The sequence below is a fragment of the Dasypus novemcinctus genome, unplaced genomic scaffold (genome assembly GCF_030445035.2).
Source record: "Dasypus novemcinctus isolate mDasNov1 unplaced genomic scaffold, mDasNov1.1.hap2 scaffold_151, whole genome shotgun sequence".
Lineage (NCBI taxonomy): Eukaryota > Metazoa > Chordata > Mammalia > Cingulata > Dasypodidae > Dasypus > Dasypus novemcinctus.
In genome coordinates this window covers 164,899-179,816 of record NW_026688155.1, presented here as the reverse complement: position 1 = coordinate 179,816, position 14,918 = coordinate 164,899, and positions in this window count along the sequence as shown.

Genomic DNA, 14,918 nt, shown 5'->3' with positions numbered 1-14,918 from the left:
CAAAAAGTCAATGCTATTTCTATGCAATAGTAATAAATAATATGAAGAGGAATCAAGAAATTATCATATAGGATAGCAAATAATCAAATATGCAGGATTAAATATAAGCAAGGATGTAAGGTACTTCCACTTTTAAAAACAGCCAAACGTTTCTAAAAGAAACAAAGAAGACCTAAACAATTGAAGGACCTTCCCTGTTCACGAATTGGAAGACTAAATATTGTTATCAGTTCTATTGTTATCAGTTCATTACAGTCCCAATCAGATTTACAATAGCCCTCTTCACGGAAATGGAAAAGTCCATCACATTTATATTGAAGGAAAAGGGACCTCTAATAATGAAAACCATTTTGAACAAGAAGAACAAATCTTAGGGAATCGCACTTTCTGGATTTTAAAGCTTATTATAACATTACAGGTTTAAAAACCTCACGATAGTCCTGGCAGGTAACCTGGGAGCCCGGGAGGCGGCGCCGGAGTGGGCTGGGGAGGTGAGGGGCGGGGAGCCGGAGAAGCGGGCGCGCGGAGGGGGCTGCTCAGGGCCTGGCCCAGGAGCCGCAGAGGGGGCGCCAGACGCTCCCCCGCCAGCTTCGGCCCCAGCGCGAAGGGCGCGGAGCCCGAGGAGCCCGAGGGCGCGGGGAGCGCGGGGCCGGCTAGACGAGAGGTCGTTATCCCGTCCTCGCCCTCTCGGGTTCTGCCCCCAGGGCCCCTCCCTGGGAAGCTCCCCGCGGGGAAGACGCCGCAAGACCCGCCGCGGCCTGTGCGGGCGGAGCGCGCAGCGGGAGGCGCGAGTGAGTCTGCGGGGTCCAGCCAGGACTGAAGCTCAGGCGGTGCGCGAGGCGGCGGCCCCGGGAGCCGGATGCGCCCCGGGGAGCGTGCGGTTCTGAGCGGGCGGCGCGGGGAGGCTCACCCCGGGAGCGGGCGGGTTTAGCTCCACCGCCGCGGGGGCTTTGTGCACGCCGAGGCCGCCCGGGGGATACGGGAACAGGGCGGGGGCGCCGGCTCCCGCCATCCGGCCCCGCGGCTCCCCTGACCCGGGTGGGGATTGCAGGGGAAGGGGCCGCGGCTCCCGCCCAGATGCCTGCGGGAGGGACTGCGGGAGGGACGCTGACTGGAGAGGAGGCGGTGGACAGGGGAGCGGGAGGAGCTGAGAGGGTAGAGAAGGCTGCGGGCTGCGCGGGCTGTCCCGGGGCGGCGGGGAGGGAGTCTCAGCCTTAATCAGCCTTCATTGACCGAACCTCCTAAACTGTTGCTGGATAGAGGGGGGCCCCGGAGATGTCGGGGAGCCTAGGATTGTCAGCGAGGCTAGGGAGGGCGTGACAGGGGCGGACTAGCAGGGTGGGCGCGCCCAGGACCTCGGAGACTTCCCTTTCCTTGGAGCTTGGTTTTGGGAAGGGACAAGGTGACCTTGGCGTCTGTCAAAAGTAGCTGGAGGCCAGGGCCAAGCTCCTTCGGGGCGGCCCGGGGTCTGACCGCAGCCGGGATGGGACATTTGGGGTGGGGGGTGGGCCGGCCTTGGACTCCACTTCGGAGCTCTGAGAGTGGGAAGCCGAAATTGAAGTGTAGCTGGGGAGCTCTGCGCCCCCCGCAGCACCCAGGACACAGGAGGGATGGCCAGCCACAGGTGGTCCCTGTGTCCTGCAGGCAGAGGGTGGCACAGGCTCGGGGCTGCCCAGCCAGCAGGGAGCTGCTGGGTGAGGGGAAACAGCTCCATTAGGGGTTGAGCTGAGAAGCTAAGAAGTTCAGGAGACCTGACTCCCGGGATGTGCTGTGCTCCGGTCTGTTTCTGTCCTTCCTCCCCCACCAAAGGAACAGGAAGGAAAATGCCAGGCAGGCTTTGTTGTGGCCTGTTCCTCAGGCTGCCTCTGCTCTCATCTGTAGAAGCCAAAGCAGCTTCCAATTGGGCGACTGGCAGGGTCGGGAGGGGGTGGGCTGAGGCCAGCTCTCGCTGGAGATGGACAGGCAGGCCTCCTGCTGGAAACCCAGGAGGTCAGGGGAGTGGGGAGAATAGCCTCCCCAAGCCAGGGGAGTAGGGGCGGCTCCCAGCCGGCCTCGTCACCGCTTTCAGGGGAGAGCTGGGTCTCCCCAGGCGCCCAGGCCTCTGGCAGGCTCCATGCCTGCTTCCCGCCAGCCTGGGAAGGGCTGTGGCCCAGTGTCCTCTCCTGCATGAGAAGGCCAGGGGCTCCTCTCACTGCCCACTGCTCCTTAGTGGTCCCTCCAAAAAGGAGCCCTGGGCATGGGGGTGGGCAGGGCTGTGGACAGGGCACTGAGGTCCCCTTGCTAATGGACCCTGCTGCTATCAGGAAAGTCACCTGTGGGTGACGGTGGCCTGACACACTTTCCTGGCCAGGTGCCCTTGTGGGGAGAGGATGGAAAGAGAAGGGCACAGTAGGGGGCTCAGCCTCCTCCACTTCTTCTCCTGGACTGGCTCAGACTCAGGCTTCTTCGCCTTCCTGCCCAGGAGGGTTCCCTGGACCTGGGATTGGGACCACATTGTTTGGAAAGGATGGAAGTAAAGGCTTCTGCACTCAAGGGATTGGATCTGGCCAGATCTGGCCCCAGGAGCTCCCCCAAATCCACCCTATCCCTCTGTGGGAGACGGCAAGCACCAGTGGAAACTCAGAGGTCTGCTAAGACAGATGCCACCGGGGCCGGACAGCAGTTTCCCTCGCTAACTCGCAGTTCTCTCACTCCTAGTTCTCTCCTTCTCTCTGCCTCCTTCCTTCCTTCACTGTCTCTCTCCTTCACGCTCTTTCCTCCTCAAGCATTTTGTCATCTCCCTTTCTGTTCCCCTTCCTCACCCTCTTCCTTCTCCCCCAGACTTCCCCCCTTGCCCCCCCTCTGTTTCTACCTTGCCTCTCTCCTGCAAACTGCAGCTGAAACCACAAGCAGGGCCTGTGAGCAGCCTGTGGGCTCAGCTACCAGCCTCCTGTTCTCTGCGCTGCATCCCCTTTGCAGAGGAGCCAGGCCAGCCTGACAGCGGCATTTTCCTGGCCTGGCCCTCACATCCCTGCACCCTGCTGTTTACTCACTGTGCTCCTCCCTCCTCCCACCCTTGTATTTTTATTTGAAAGGGAAAAGAAAATCCATTTCTTTTTTTTAATTTTTTTTTAAGATTTACTTTATTTATTTATCCGCGTCTGGTTGTTTGCACGCTCTATCTGCCAGCTGTCTTGTTGTCTTTTTAGGAGGCACTGGAAACTGAACACAGGACCTCTTGTGGTAGTCGGGCTTCCACCTTCCAGAGCTACATCTACTACTTCCCTCAATGCTTTTGCAATAGTAATTAAAAATCCCCATTTGAAAAAGGACAAGATACAAAGACAGACATATAGTACAAGGGAATAGAAATTCTTTCCTAATTGAGTGTATTTGGCAGCATTGTAAAAAATCAATTGACCATAGATGTGAGAGTCTATTTCTGGCCTCTAAAGTTGATTCCATTGGTATATATATCTATCCTGTGACCACTGTACTTTATAATAAGCTTTGTAGTCAGGAAGTATGAGTCTTACAAATTTGTTCTTTTTCAAATTGTTTTTGGCTATTTGGGTTGTCTTGGTGTCTTAGTTTGCCAAAGGGCTGCCAATGCAAAGTACCAGAAATGTGTTGGTTTTTATACAGGAAATTTATTAGGGTAAAAGCTTACGGTTCCAAGGCCATGAAATGTCTAAGGCTCCATCAGGTGAAAGCTAGCTTCTGGTGATTCTAGCATCCTGCCACAAGCTATTTTCCACATTTAGTTTGGAAATCTACTCAGCTAAATGTCAAAGTTAATCATTCTCAGGTTCTGCCTTCCATATAACATCAGGAGTCAATTCTGTAAAATTTTCTCCAACTTCAAAACAAGTATCTCCTTCCGTATCCACTACATTTCCTTTTAAGGGTTCATCAGAAATAACTATAGGATACATATTCCTACCAACAATCTCTTCAGTGCAATCTAGTCTTTTTCTATCCAGAATCTCACAATTCCTCCAAAGAAATATCCCTTGCCCATGTATAAAATCATTCCAACATTTTTGGTAATTGCAAGCAGCACAGTCTCACTCTCCTGGTACCTATTTCTCTCTTAGTTTGTCAAGGGCCTGCCAATGCAAAGTACCAGAAAGTTGTTGGCTTATATAATGGGATATTTATTAGAGCAAAAGCTTACAATTCCAAGGCCATAAAACATCCAAATCAAGGTACCATCAGAGATGATTTCTCATCAAAGTTGGCTACTGGTGATCCTAGTATCCTGCCACATAGCAATCAGGCAAGAGAGTAGGTCTGCTGGAATCTCTCTAATATCTCCTTCAACTCAGCTGTGGCTGATCAGTCATCTCTCCCTGGGCCCCAGCTCCTTGAGCCTCTTGGGGCTTCTCTCCTTGAGCTGTGAGTGAACCTGGAGTCCTTTCTCTCACATGGTGGGAACAAAATGTTAGAACCCCCATTTCCTGTGTGTCTCTCTCTGTCTCCAAGTATATAATACCCCAAAAGAGGGCAGAGATTCAACCTGAGTCATGTTTCACTCCAAAAAGAGGTCTTACACACACAGGGATTGATTAGTTCCAAAACAATCTTCCTTGGAGATTCATCAAATTCAAAATGTCACACTTAACCTTCCAAATAAATTTGATAATTGGCATTTCTACTTCTGTAAAGTAGAAAGCTTTTAGAATTTTGTTTGGTATTGTGTTGAACCTGTAAATTATTTTGGGTAGAATTGACATCTTAATATGTGTTGCCTTCCAATCCATGAACATGGAGTATATTTCCATTTATTTAGGTCTTCTTTGACATCTTTTAGCAATGTTTTGTAGTTATGTACAAATCATTTACATCCATGGTTAAATTTATTCCTGGATATTTGATTCCTTTTGTTGCTATTTTAAATGGATTTTTTTTCGGATACCATTCTCAGATTGATCATTACCAGTGTATAAAAATACTAGTGATTTTTGCACATTGATATTGTACTCTGTCACTTTGGTGAATTTGTTTATTCATTCTACTAACTTTGTTGTGGAGTTTTCAGGACTTAATACATATAGAATCGTGTCATCTGCTGAGAGTAAATTTTTTCCCCCTTCATTTCCAACTTCTATTCCTTCTATTCCTTGTTCTTATCTGACTGTTATGGCTAAAATTTCCAGTACAATTTTGAATAAGAATGGTGACAGTGAGCATACTTTTATTGCTCCAAAAGTAGAGGGAAAACTTACATTCTTCGCCATTGAGTATTATGTTAACTGGGTTTTTCATATATGTGTTTTATCATGTTGAGGAAGAGTCCCTGTATTCCAATTTTTCTAAAGGTTTTTTTTTTTTAAGATTTATTTTTTATTTATTACCCCTTCCCTCAGATGGTTCTCTCATCTGTCTACTCATTGTTTGCTTGCCTTCTCCAGGGGACCTTGGGAAACAAACACAGGACCTCCCACATGAGAGGTGAGTGCCCAATGGCCTGAATCACATCCACTCCCCACAGCTGCAGTGTCTGCTGACTTACAGCATCTGCTTATTTTGGTGTCTGCTTGTTAGGGCAGTACAGCATTTAGCTCGTTGTGGCAGGTGTGGTGTCTGCTTCTCTTCTTAGGAGGCACCAACACCTGAACCTGGGACCTCCCATGTGGTAAGCAGGTGCCCAACTGGTTGAGCCACATCTGCTTCCCTCTAAAGGGTTTTTATCAAGAAAGTTTGCTGTATTTTGTCATATGCCTCTTCTGCATCAATAGAGATGGTTATTTCCCTTCATCCCTTCCATTTGTTAATGTGGTGTATTACACTGATTATTTTCTGTATGTTTAGCCAGCATAGCTGGGATAAAATACACTTGATCATGGTGTTTAATTATTTTAGCATGCTGTTGGATTTGAATTGCAAGTTTATTGTTGAGGATTTTTGAGTCTGTATCCATAAGAAAAATTGGTCTGTAATTTTCTTTTCTTGTAGTATTTTTATTTTTTAGTTGGCTTTGATATTACTGTCATGTTGACTTCATAGAATGAGTAAGGTCTTGTACCCTTTTCTTTAATTTTTTGGAAGTATCTGAGCAGGATTGGTATTAATTATTCTTAGCATGCTTGATAGAATTCATCTGTGAATACATCTGATCCCAGGCTTTTCTTTGGAGGTTTTTGATGACTGATTCAAAGTCTTTGCTTGTAATTGGTCTGGTATGGTCTTTTATTACTTCTAGAATCAATGTAGGTTATTCTTATGTTTCTAGGAATTTGTCCATTTCCTCTAGTTTGCCTAATTTTTGGCATATAGTTGTTCATAGTATTCTTTTATGATCCTTTTTATTTCTGTGTGGTTGGTAGTCATATCTCCCATCTAATTTCTGGATTTTATTTACTTGTGTCTTCTCTCTTTTTCCTTTGTCAGTCTAGATAAGGGTTTGCCAATATTATTGATCTTTTCAAAGAAAAAATATTTGGTTGTGTTTATTTTCTCTATTGTCTATGCTCAATTTCATTTATTTCTATTCTAATCTTTTTATAGCTTTCCTTCTGCTTACTTTGGATTATTTACAGTTTTTTCCTAATTCTTCCAGGTGTGAATTTAGGTACCTGATTTTAGCTCTTTCTTTTTTAATGTAAGCATTTAATTTCCTCCTTGGCACTGCCTTCACTGCAGGCAGAAAACTTATAGGCAGAAAACTTCTATAAGTTTTTATGTATTGTGTTCACATTGTCATTTATCTCTAGATATTTACTATTTCCCTTACACTTTCTTCCTTGAGCACTGATTGCTTGAGAATGTGTTGTTTAACTTCTATATATTCTGGGATTTACAGTACCTGGCTTCATTCCATTATGGTCAGAGAAGACTCTTGTACAAACTCAAACCCATAAAATTTATGAAGACTTGTTTTCTTTTTTTAAAAATATTTTTTATTGTGAGTTAGATCATAGATGCAGATGAATGCATAAAAACATTTCAGACTCAATATGCATCTATCCTGGGGAATGATCTTTGAGCACTTAAGAAGAATGTATACTGTTTTGGGGTGCAATATTTTGTATATACCTTTTAGGTCTAGTTCATTATCAACATTTTCAGTACTCTGTTTACTTATTGATCCTCTGGCTAGAAGTTCTATCACTTGATCATAGTAGTATATTTATGTCTCCAACTCTTTTTTCAGTGGTGTTCTTTTCTCCCTTCATATTTGCCAATGTAGGCCACATGTATTTTGGTGCAACATTGTTGTATGTATATATATATTTTTTATTTCTTCTTGGTGGATTGCCCCCTTTTATTAGAATATATTTGTCTTTTTTGTCTCATTTAAGTTTTTGATTTATCATCTATTTTGTCCAATATGTATATAGCTACCCCAGCCCTTTTTTGGTTACTCTTTTCCATCCTTGTGCCATCAATCTTTTCATTTATTTGTGTCAAAAGACTTTGTCAAATGGGTGTAAAGGCAGCTTATTCAATGGGAGAAATTATTTGGCAATCTCATATCCAAGAATGGTTTAATATTGATGATATACAAAAAGATCATACAAGTCAACAATAAAAAGACAAACTACCTGATTAAAAAATGGGCAAAAGGCTTGAAAAGACAACTGCTAAAGAAGAAATGCAAATGGCAAAGAAACACATGTAAAAATGTTCTACATCATTAGTGATTAGGGATATGCTAATCAAAAATACAATGAGATACCATTTCACACCTATTAGACTGGCTGATGTTAAAAAGTCAGAAAACTATAAATGTTGGAGAGAATGTGAAGAGATAGGAATGCTTATTCACTGTTGGTGAGAATGTAGAATGGTAAAGCCAGTGTGGAGGACTGTTGGACAGTTCCTAAGGAAGCTGAGTGTAGACTTGCCATGGGATCTAGCAATGCCATTTCCAAGTATATACCCAGAAGAACTGAAAGCAGAGACATGAACAGACATCTGCACACTAGTGTGCAGTGACATTATTCACAGTTTCCAAAAGTTGGAAACAACTCAGGCACTCATCAGCTGATATGATAAGCAAATTTTGGTATATACACATGATGGAATATTATGCAGCTGTAAGAATAAATAAAATTGGGAAAGCATGGAACAACATGGATGAACCTGGAAGATATTATGTTGAGTGAAGCAAGCCAGACACAAAAGAACAAATGCTCTACGATACCACTATCATGAACAAATATATTGTACAAACTAATGAAGTTAATTGTTAGAATATAGGTCACCAGAAAATAGAATGAGGGTAGAGAATGGAAAGCTGAGGATTAATCTGTGCAGAATTGGTAAAAAGATTGTAAATCTTTGGAAATGGATAGAAATGGTGAAAGCTTATCATGGTGTTTGTAGCTAGCAGGGCTATTATATGACAGTGGTGGAAAGGAAAGGTCTAAGGTTAAGTATATTACTAGAAGGAAAGCTAAACTGTAAAACTGGCACTGTATAAGATAGTAAAACTTCATGTAAAACATTAATATGGTTGATATTGCATATATAATATTGTTCAAAACATAAATACAAATATGCTTGAGAGAAGGAAAAGAATAGCAGCTATTTACTGCAAGGGAAGCATAGATTGAGAGGTGAGGTTTTTTATTATTATTATTGTTATCATTGGAATAAGATACTCTAAAAATGATTTAAGTTTTGAATGCACAAATATGTGATTACACTGACTACCACTGATTATTCGCTTTGGATGGATTTTTGTTTTATTAATAGTTATCAAGGAAATTGATTTGTCAAAAACTTACAGTGAGATATTTCATCCCTTGTTGAATAGCCATTATTTTAAAAATCAGAAATCTACAAGTGCTAGAAATTTAGAGAATGAGGAACACTCCTTCACTGTTGGTGAGAAGGTAGAAAGATGTAGCTTTTGTGCTTTGGCAGATTCCTCAGGAAGTTATATAGAGACCTGGTTTATGATCTGGCAGTCCTGCTACTAGGAATTTATTCAGATGAGCTAAAGCAAGGGTTGAAACTCATATCTGTGCACCAATTTTCATAGTAGAATTATTCACAGTTGCTAAAAGATGAGAAAATAACCCCAAGTGTCCATCAACTGATTAACAGATTTTTAAAATGTGTTATATACATGCAATGTAATACTGTTCAGCTTTAAGAAGAAATGAGTTGGGGAGCAGAGGTAGCTCAAGCAGTTGAACACCTTCTTCCCACATGAGAGGTCCCAGGTTTTGGCCCCAGTGCCTCCTAAAAATAAGTGAAAAAACAAATAACAAGAAGCAAACAACTCAGGTGAGTTGGTGTGGTTCAGTGGTTGAGCACCAGCTTCCCACATATGTCATCTGGGGTTCAATCCCCAGCCCAGTGCCTAAAAAAAAGAATAAAAAATGAATTGGTTAAGAATATGACAACAGGAATGAACCTTGAGGACATTATGTTGAGTGAAATAAAAAATAAAACAGGCAACACAGGAGAGTATTGTATGGTACCACTAATATGAAATAAATATGAGTAAGCTCATGGAGTTAAAATCTAGAGTATAGGTTACTAGGTAATAGAATGAGGGTTGTGAAGGGGGAGCTGATGATTAACATATGTACAATATTTAATATGTTTGACTTTAAAGAAGGGCAAATATATAGATTAGGAGGTAGGAAATTACAGTAAGTATAATTATCATTGCTGATTTATATATGTGATTGTGGCTGAAAGGGTAGGCTAAGGACAAAAATGTCAGTTGAAAGAAATTAAAGATAAACCAGGTCCTGGTGTTAGATAAGGTTTGTGATTAATACTAGAATGATCTTTTATAAAGTAGAAAAATATTTTATTCTATTACAAGGTTTTAGGAAAAGAGTGAACATTGGAAAATGCAACTAAAGTAACTTATGGATATAGTTAATGGTAATATTTTAATATACTTGCATCAGTGGTACTGTATCAATGCCAAGGATTAACAATAGAGGAGTATACAGAGTATGCAAGCTTTCTTTTTGGAGTGTTGCAAGCATTCTAGGAATGACAGCACAACTCTGTGCTTCTTTATTGATTCTCTGTTGAAATGTTCTGTCTCGTGGTTATAATGGTGTTTTAAAGTCCCCCACTATAATGTAGAGACATCTGTTTCTACACTTAGCTTTTCCAGTGTTTGCCCCATGTATTTTGAGGCACCCTGGTTAAATGCATAAATGTTTATGATTGTTCTTATTCCTTGAAAGAGCACTCCTTTTGCTAACATGTAGTGTGTGTCTTTGTCTCTTAAAATAGTTTTGCATTTGAAGTCTGTTTTGTCCAGTATTAGTATAGCTACTCCCACCCTTTTTTGGTTATTGTTTGTTTATATGATTGTTTTCCAGCCATGCACTTTCAGTCTCTTTGAACCATAAGATGAGTTTCTTGTAGACAACATATAGATGTGTCATATTTCCTTATCCATTCTGCCAATCTGTGACTCTCGACTGATGAGTTTAATCTGTTAACATTCATTGTAATTACTTGCAAGGAATTACTTATATTAGCCATACTTTCTTTGGGTTTATGTATGTCATATATTGTTCTTATTTCCCTTTTTATCTTTTTACTTGTTCTTACACTCTCCTCCAACTCTGTCCTGTGTTTTCCTTTCTTCCTGCAGAACTCCCTTTAGTATTTCTTGAGGAGTGGGTTTCTTATTGACATATGCTCTTAGTTTCTGTTTATCTGTGAATATTTTGAATTCCCCATCATTTTTGAATGACAGCTTTGCTGGATAGAGAATTCTTGGCTGGGAGATTTTTCCTTTAGTACCTTAACTATGTCATACCACTGCCTTCATGCCTCCATGGTTTCAGATGAGAAATCAACACTAAACCTTATTGAACTTTTCTTGTATGTGATGGTTCTCTTTTCTCTTGTTGCTTTCAGTATTATCTCTCTGTCTTGAGCATTGGAAAGTTTGACCAGTACATTTCTTGGAGTAGGGGTTTATAATGTTTTGGGTGCACTGCCCTTCCTGGACATGTACATCCATCTCCCTCACTAGACTAGGGCTGGCAAGTTTTCAGCCATTATTTCCTTCAACACTCCTTCTGTTCCATTTCCCTTTCATCTCCCTCTGGATGCCTATAATGAATATGTTTGTGCATTTTATGTTGTCATTCAAATCCCTAAGTCCCTGCTGGATTTTTTCTATCTTTTATCTATCTTTTTTCCATCTTCTTTCAGATGTACTGTCTTCCACAGCACTAATTCTTTCCTCTGCCTGTTCAAATCTGCTATTATATGCTTCCAGTGTCTTTTTGATTTCTTGGATTGTGCCATTTACCACCATCATATCTGTTATCTTTCTATGTATGTTTACAATTTCTTCAATATGTTCCATCAGTGTCTTCCAGTGTCTTCTTAATATTCTTAATCTCTTCCTTCACTTCATTAAGTTGGTCCATGATATTTGTTTGGGAAGCTTTGATTAGTTGTTCAATGTTCTGCATCTCTTCCTGGTTTTTAGTTTGTTCATTGGACTGGGCCATATCTTCCTGTTTCTTGGTATGGTTTGTAATTTTTTGTCTCTGTCTGGTCATCATTTTATCTTGATGGGTTTATTCAGTTGATTAGGTTCTCTCTTTCTTCCAAGGTTTTATGTAGTTCTTTTTTTGTGTGTGTGTGCTAAGTTTTCTCTTTAATGCTTTGCTCCTCTTCTGTTTCCTAGCTTTTGTCTGTGTTCCCTAAAGGAAAATATTAGGGCCAGAGAAGGCAAAAGAGGTAAGAAAAATAAAAGGATAATAGTAATAACAATAGTAATTGTTAGAAAAGGAACCATGTAAGACCTTGGAAAATGAATATGTAACTCCTGTAAACAGTGTTGAGTAATGGGAATAAAAAAAGTTGGGTACCAACAATGAAATGGGGAACTGAATAGAGAAAAAAATATAGAATGAATTAAAGGCCAGAATGATGAGAGAGTGAGAGAAAAGAAATGACAAAAGAAAAAATTAATGAAAGAAGATTAAATGAGATAGAAATAAAAACCAGAAGAACTGAGGACTAAATAAAGAGACATGGAATGGAAGAACAACAACAGAAAGTGGAAGAAAAACAATATGAAAACCAGCCTTCTCTCTTTGACCCTAAGGATCTTCTCAGGCTGCTGGTGTTCCTCAGTCACTCACCCTGCAGCCTGCCCTCTGTAGGTTTTGAACTGGGTTTTAGTGAGTAAAATAAGGAAACTGAAAGAAAAGGGACTTACAAGGAAAATGTCATAAAGTTACAGCTGATTGCCTGATAACCTGGGGAATTACTTCTCAAGGAGGAGCCAGGGATCCAACCAGGGACCTGATATGTCCAATGGGCAGGAACTCTCCCACCGAGTTCTTCCACCTTCCTGGGTTAACAGGCCTTTCAGAAGGCTCTCTGCCCCTTTTCCCTCAGCAGTTTAGATTCCCTGCAGTCAGCTGGATCCTGCCTTTGCCTCCTCTATGACCTAATTCCTCTCTTTACCTAGGCTGCTGGGTGTGACCACCTGCCTGAGGTGATCCCCCTTCCCTTTCCCTGTGAAGTGGGGGCCCCTTCTGATATTCAAGGGGAGCCCAGCTGGGTAAACTCACCATAAAGAAATCACTCTCCACCCTCCCAGATGCCTCTTCCAGGTAGGGAATCTGCCCTCATGCTCCCCTTTGGAGTGGAGGGGGTCAGGGCTCCACCTAGTCTGTCCCCCCTTAGGGGGGGTGGATATGTGTGCCACTTCCAGCCACTGAGGTAGGCAACATGATTATTCCTGGCTTCCCTATCTGCCCAGTCCCCTCCTAGATGACTCAGAGCGCGTTTCCGTGGAGGAAGACATCTGCTTTCTTCTCAGATACAATTCCCCAGGAGTTTTACCCTCACTTCATCTCAGGGTGGGGGAGGGGAGCCCTTTCCTGCAGCCAGGAGGTTTAATAACTCCTGACTACTTGTTTTGGCTTCTTCCTTTCTCTGACTCTCGCTCTTCTGGTAGTTGGTAAGCAGTGTCCTGGTTTGCTGTGCCCCAAAACAGGTCACCAGTGCAGCCTCTGGTTTTTTCTTTGTTGTTTCAGTGAGAGCTAAGCCTTATCTTAGCTCTCAGCCATGTTTTCACAATTCACCCCTGTATTTTTGATGTAACATTTATGTAATCTAAAGCTTCTTTAAAAATTAAAGAAAATTATAGAAAAAATATAGTGTGCAATAAAAGAGTACATGACAAGATAGAAATGAGAAATAACGACCCAATCAAAGAAAGAAAGAAAAATCTAGAAAACAGCAATGAAAAAGACCAATTTGTATTTATACTGAACAAACTTTTTTTTTCAAATGATGTTAAAAATTCTCCAGGAGATGAAGGAAAATACAGAGAAAAAAACTAAAGAATATGAAAAAATAAGGAATGAGCAATATGAGAATGTTAGTAAATAGAAATGCTTTAAAAAGGAACCAAACTTGGAAAACTGGATATCCATAACTAAAAGAAAGAAAGAGGACCCCAACTCACACCTTATACAAAAATTAAGTTAAAATGGTTCACAGACCTAAATATAAAATGTAGAACCATAAAACTCCTAAAAGAAAGATAGGGAAATATCCTCAAGATCTTATGGTAGCTGGTAGTTTCTTGGACCACACACCTTAAGCATAAGCAATGAAACTAAAAAATAATAAATGGGACTTCCTCAAAATATTTCAAATGATTATATTTCAAATGATGTTAAGAAGATGAAAAAAAGCCTAATCAATGGGAGAAAGTCTTCTGAAGCCACATATCCAACAAGCATTTGACATCCCTGTTATATAAAGATATCACACAACTCAATAACAAAAAGGCAAGCAAACCAATTAAAAAATGAGCAAAAGAGTTGAATAGACATTTCTCCAAAGAGGAAATACAAGTGGCCAAAAGCACATGAAAAGGTGCTTAACATTACTAGCTATTAGGGGATGCAGATCAAAACTCCAATGAGATATTATTTCACACATCATAGAATGGCCATTATTTTTAAAAAATGAAACAGTACTATAAGTGCTGGTAGGATGTGGGGAAATAGGCACACTCCTTCAATGTTGGTGGAACTCTAAAATGGCACAGTTTCTGTGGAAGACAGTTTGGTAGTTTCTCAGGAAGCTAAATACAGAAACACCATAATATCCAGCAATCCCACTACTAGGAATATTTTCAGAAGAACTGAAAGCCAGGACATGAACACATATTAGCACACTGATGATCATAACAGCATTATTCACAATTGCTAAAAGATGGAAACAACCTAAGGGTCATTAACTGATGAACCAATAAATAAAATATGGTGTATATATATATATATATATATATATATATATATATATATATATATATATATATTACTATTCAGTTGTAAGAAGAAATGAACTAGGAAAGCACTTGACAATATGGAGGAACCTTGAGGCATTAGGTAGAGTGAAATAAAGCTGATACAATAGGACAAACACTGTAAGGTCTTACTGATATGAACTAAATGTGATGAGTGGACTTAGTGAGTTAAACTATAGAATACAGGTTATTAGAACACAGAATGTGGGTTGAGAAGGGGCAGCTGATACTGAATGTATGTAGAATGTTTAATAAAGTCAATTTTAAATATGTGGTAATGGATCAAGTTGATGGTAGCATATTATAATGCATATAACAAACATTGCTGGTTTATAAAGGTGATTGTGGTTGAAGGGCTTAGTCTGGGGATGTTAATGTTAATTGAAAGACAGGTAGAGAATAATCTAGGCACTGTATAACAGTGACTTTTTAAAAAATTTTTTAAAGATTTATTTTTATTTCTCCCCCCCCCCCAAGTTGTCTGTTCTCTGTGTCCATTTGCTGCATGTTCTTCTTTGTCTGCTTCTGTTGTTGTCAGCAGCATGGGAATCTGTGTTTCTTTTTGTTGTGTCATCTTGCTGCATCAGCTCTCCGTGTGTGCAGTGCCATTCCTGGGCACGCTGCACTTTCTTTCATGCTGGGTGCACTCCTTGTG